The sequence below is a fragment of the Rana temporaria genome, chromosome 8 (genome assembly GCF_905171775.1).
Source record: "Rana temporaria chromosome 8, aRanTem1.1, whole genome shotgun sequence".
NCBI lineage: Eukaryota > Metazoa > Chordata > Amphibia > Anura > Ranidae > Rana > Rana temporaria.
Genome location: NC_053496.1, coordinates 43209673 through 43215385, shown reverse-complemented (window position 1 = coordinate 43215385; position 5713 = coordinate 43209673). Strand labels below are relative to the sequence as shown.

The 5713-nt window shown below is 42.8% G+C and overlaps 1 long non-coding RNA gene across 1 annotated transcript; it reads left to right on the top strand.

Moving 5' to 3' along the window:
- Window positions 1-2045: 2045 nt before the first annotated feature.
- On the top strand, window positions 2046-3451 carry LOC120946858. Its single transcript, XR_005750794.1, has 2 exons — window positions 2046-2215; window positions 3378-3451. It is a non-coding gene; the product is annotated as an uncharacterized LOC120946858 (long non-coding RNA).
- The last annotated feature ends 2262 nt before the right edge of the window (window positions 3452-5713 follow it).

Sequence of the window (5713 nt, the reverse complement as noted above, 5' to 3'; positions counted from 1 at the left end):
ATCCATGAATCAGTAGTTGCACTATTATTACCAAACTCCCTCATCAGTGTCTTTATGGACCTTGCTTTGTGCACTGGTGTGCAGCCATGTTGGAACAGGAAGGGGCTGTCCCCAAACTCTTCCCACAAAGTTGGGGGCATGAAATTATCCAAAATGTCTTGGTATGCTGACGCTTTAAGAGTTCCCTTCACTGGAACTAAGGAGCCAAGCCCAACCCCTGAAAAACATCCCCCACACCATAATCCCCCATCCTCCAAATGATTTGGACCAGTGCACAAAGCAAGGTCCATAAAGACATAGATGAGCGAGTTTGGGGTGGAGGAACTTGACTGGCCTGCACAGAGTCCTGACCTCAACCTGATAGAACACCTTTGGGATGAATGTGCTTCTGGAAGAATGGTCAAACATTCCCATAGGACAGCCTTCCCAGAGGAATTGAATCTGTTATAGACTGGGATGCCATTAAAGTTCATGTGCGTGTAAAGGCAGGTGTCCTAATACTTTTGGTAATATAGTATATATACTGTATATTATTTTTATACTAAGTCCAGTCCATTGTTTGGACTTAGTACCTGCCGAAGGGTAATTCCAGCAGCCAAATAAAAGGAATTGGGATATTAAAGTTCTCCCCAGCACAAAATTAAAACTCAGCAGCTACACAATGGGGGTTATTTACTAAAGGCAAATCCACGTTGCACTACAAGTGCAAACTACAAATGCAAAGTGCACTTAAAATTGCAAGGAAAGTGCACTTGGAAGTGCAGTCGCTGTAGATCCGAGGGGAGAAAGGAAAATAAAAAAACAGCATTTTAGCTTGCACATGATTGGATGATAAAATCAGCAGAGCTTCCCCTCATTTCAGATCTACCCCTCATTTCAGATCTACCCCTCAGATTTACAGCACCTGCACTTACAAGTGCACTTGTAGTGCAAAGTGGATTTGGCTTTAGTAAATAACCCCCATACTGTACACATACTGCAGCTGCTGACTTAATATTAGGACACTTACCTGTCCTGGAATCCAGCAATGTTGGTACCCCAGCCAATGCTTCCATTGGCTCTCGGGGTGCTGCTGCTGCCATTCCCTATAGGGGCCAATTCACACCACATGCAGTCCAGTGCGTTTTTTTTTTTGTCTGCATGGAAAGTAGTTTATATGGTTTTCAATGGCATAATTCACACCAGTGCTTGCAGTTCCAGAAAAAAAGTAGAGCATGCTGCATTTTTCCTGCACTGGACTGTAATGGAACACTGTAAAGCACATCAAAAACGCACTAGAATGCACTGGAACACACATGTCCTTATCTAAGGTTAAGAAAAAAAGGAGGAAAATGCACTGGAATGCTTTAAAAACACACCAAACATGCCCTGGAATGCATCAAAAACACGCATGCAGAAAAGCATCGGAAACGCATCTGCCGCAGCGAGATCTCTCGAAAGTAGGGACAGGTACCTGTCAAAAACAGGAACCTGCTCCCCTCCCCCAAAAGGTGGCAAATGTGGCAAAGTAGGGGGGGGGAGGCAAATAAGTGGAGCTTCCACTTTTGGGTGGAACTTCGCTTTAAATGTCATATCCCTGCCCAAGCTGCACTGTTGTCATGTGCCAATACTAGGCTGGGCTGGAAGATATATATGTAAGTGATGAGAGCTGCATTCTTGTGTGTGTATATACACACAGTATATATGTGTATATGTGTGTGTATATAATTATATATATATATATATATATATATATATATATATATACACATACATACATACATACATACATACATACATACACACACACACACACACACACACACATAGAGTATATCTGATATATATATATATATATATATATATATATATATACAGTATATATATACACACACATATAGCAGAATGAAGATACAGTGTATATATATCTAGAATGCCTCTCCCATCACTTACATGTATAAATATTTTTCTCATTTCTTTTTTTTCATTCCTTTTATTGGGATGTGGGTCTGTGATTTCTGTGCCTTCAATCTTCTAATATGTAAATCCTGCCCTGGGAAAAACTCTTCAAACAGACAGACTTCTATCATAATACAGGAAGACAGGAAGTGAGCTGGGTGGGAACATGAGAGGTGAACCTTCACCTCTCACTTCCTGTAAGGCCTAGTCTGAAAAGGAAAGCATGGCATGGTGGAGACTCTCTGTATTCTGCTGGATGGATTCTCCTGGATTAAAGGTATGTCTTCTATCAAATAATATTAGAATTGTGACAATTTGGTGCATGAGTTAAGTTGTATTTGTCTATTTCCTGCTGAATAGTTCTCATTCTGTGTGCATTCACCTCCCCAGTTACCATGCAGCATGTGAACAGTAATGTAATATTATAGAGCTCCTGTGTGGCTTCCATGTTATATCCAGTAACTGTGTAGCATACTTTCAGTGCACATTGCTGCATATAATATTATATGGTTTCCACTCTATATCCACTCATCATGCAGCATAGGGGTTGATTTACTGAAGGCAAATCCATTTTGAACTACAGGTGCACTTGGAAATGCAGTCATTGTAGATCTGAGGGGAAGATCTGAAATGAGGGGAAGCTCTGCTGATTTTATCATCCAATCATGTACAAGCAAAAATGCTTTTTTTTTTTTCATGTCCCCTTCAGATCTACAGCGACTGCACTTCCAAGTGCACTTGTAGTGCAAAGTGGATTTGCCTTTAGTAAATATACCCCATTATAATGTCAGGGGACAGTGCTACCAATGTTTCATGTCTCCCTCCCCTTTTGCATATTATCTGCCCTGCTACTAGGTGCCAACAGATATGGATTTTTCCATACAGATACCAATTATGGGCCACCTTTCAGGCCGATAACAATATGAGGTACTGATATTCTGTTTACATCCAGCTGCCCCAGAAGTAGCCTGATGTCAGTTGACACCTAGGCCTTTTTTTTGTATTCTAACAGCCACTGGCCACTGTCAGAATACAGGAAAAAAGAGCAGATAGCAGGGGAATCAATAGCCAGGTTGCTATTGACTATTTTAAATTGCAGTAGCCAATAGCTAGGGGGCTATTACACCCGCCCACTGCCTGTTGTCAATCAGCAAAGGAGAGGATTTGAAGAACATTCTTCTTCAGGTCTTCCTCTGCTGATTGACAGCAGGCATTGGGAACAGGGCGCAATAGTCAGCCTAATTTTAAAATTGAAACAGCCAATGGCAGTCTGGCTATGGTTCCCCCACTACCTGCTGTTTACATTCAGCTGCCATCAAATAAATTGTGCAGAAAGAGGTTAGTGGTGTGTGTCTGTGGTGTGTGTGTGTGTGTGTGGGGGGGGGTGTGGAGGTGGAAAGCTAATTTTTTTTTTTTTTTTTTTGGGGGGATTCTGACAGATGGGCCGCTGTCAAAGCACCTGACCAAGACTGACAACTGGTGAATGGAAAACCGGAATAAGCACTTGGAAGAAGAAAACCAACAACTGAGACAACTTGCCTTTGGTAAGCGGACAACTTAATTACGATGGTGGGCACCTTCCGTTTTTTTTTATATCACCGCACTCAACTGGCACTGTACCTGATCATCATATCTGCATCATCCTTCATTATTCATTTGGTCATCAGTGTTTAAATTTTGTGGTGATATCATTAAGAACTTTTGAGGTTTGGTTTGCCAATTGTGTGCTGTTGGCATACAATTTTGGGATCACCGATTTGGCGTATTAACCTCTCATTGGCCCGGATTCAGTAAGATTTGCGCATAAATTACGGAGGCACAGGGCAACGATTTTGCCCTGTGCCCCCGCAAATTTGCCCTGCTGCCCTCGATTCACGAAGCAGTAGCTCCGTAAATTGCGTGGGCGCGCCGGCAAAATTGCCCGGCGTAAGCGCGCGCAATTTAAATGATCCCGCAGGGGGCGGGAATCATTTAAATTAGGCGTGTTCCCGCGCAGATCGTAAAGCGCATGCGCTGTTGGGAAACTTTCCCGACGTGCATTGCGGCAAATGATGTCGCAAGGACGTCATTTGCTTCAAAGTGAACGTGAATGGCGTCCAGCACCATTCACGAATCACTTACGCAAACGACGTGAAATTCAAATTTCACGACGCGGGAACGGCGGGTATACTTTAGCATTGGCTGCCCCTACTATTAGAAGGGGCAGCCTTACGCTAAAGACGCCGTACGGAAACTCCGTAACTTGCGTACGCAGGGCCCCGCGCAACATTGTGAATCGGCGTAAGTATGCAATTTGCATACTATACACTGAGCACAATGGGAGCGCCCCCTAGCGGTCATCGCAAGAATGCAGCCTAAAATCTGTGTGGCATAAGAGCCTTATGCCACGCAGATTTTAGGCTGCAGTCGGCGTTACGATGTTCCTGAATCAGGAGCATTCGTAACGCCGGAGCAAGTAAGCAATTGCGCTGCGTAACTATGGTTACGCAGGCGCAATTGCTCTCTGAATCCGGGCCATTGTTTATATATATATAATTGGACATTCATATTGTGAATTTATATACAAATTTTTCTGTGCACTCTGATTTTTTGTTTTTGTTAATTATTGTGCACCGTTTTTGGCATATCAGCCCCTGGATGCCAATCTTTCAATGTGAATTGGTATTGGTAAAATTGTTTTATTTTAATTCATTTTTTATCTATTTATTGTGTGTTATTCCACCAGTACTGCTGCCTTTTGTTATTTTTATTTTTTTTTATCTTTATTTTCTGTTTGACCAATCATTTTCCCTTTCATTCTACAGTATTTTAAGGCAGAGTTAGGCAACCTTAGAGAGGTGGAAATCTACCTGAACAACATGGGAGAAGTCAAAGATCACAGGGCACAGTGTCTTCCAATGTTGCCTCCTCACACCTGACTAAAACCTATAATTGCCGTACTACCGCGCTGCAATCACTTGCCTTTCACTGCAATTACTGGTGTAAACATTTTGCCTCCTCACCACCTTGCATAATTTCTCAGAGGCGCATTGGAGCATTGCATACCGCACGTGTGAATGAGCCCTTAGTTGCATTTGGCAATAGCACTTTTAAGGCTCATTCACATGTGAATTTGGGGTGGTAAAACCCTGCCCCCAAGCCCTACCCCCTTTAGCTGCTAAGTGGGAGTGGGTCAGGGTGCCATGGGAGGTGGATGCTTGAGAGTTACTATTAGCTCTCAAGCAACCAGAAACAACAGTACCAATGGGGATCGTTGGGTAACTGGGAGTTTACTGTACTACCTTCAGTATAGTATCAGTGAGTGCACTGAGGTAACTACATACTATATGCACAAGTAGGATTTTTGTTTTGTGGAACATCTTTACTTTTACCTTGGGTGAAACCCTCCTGGAATATTTTTGATCTAGTGTGGGGGGGGGGGGGGGGGGGGGGGTCAGCAGCAGACTGGAGGAAACCCTCTAATCATGTAAAAGTACATTTTTCCACAAGTCATCAATTTCTAACACATGAAATGAATGGCTATAGTGAGGCCATTATGTTACTTAAAAAGTTTTTATGCATTTCCATAGATTTGCCTGGCATAATGGATACTTTGAAAACCACAAGAGCGCAGCTAATAGTACTGAAGAATGATGGTGGAAGTTCATCCTGTGTGGGTGTATCGTGTGCATCACCTTCTGTCCTGTCTGAAGAGTTGAGCTCATCTCCTTGTCAAGTGTCGTACTCAAGGCCTAAACAGGTAGGTTTTTCTTTTGGTACCGAAACATTAAAACGT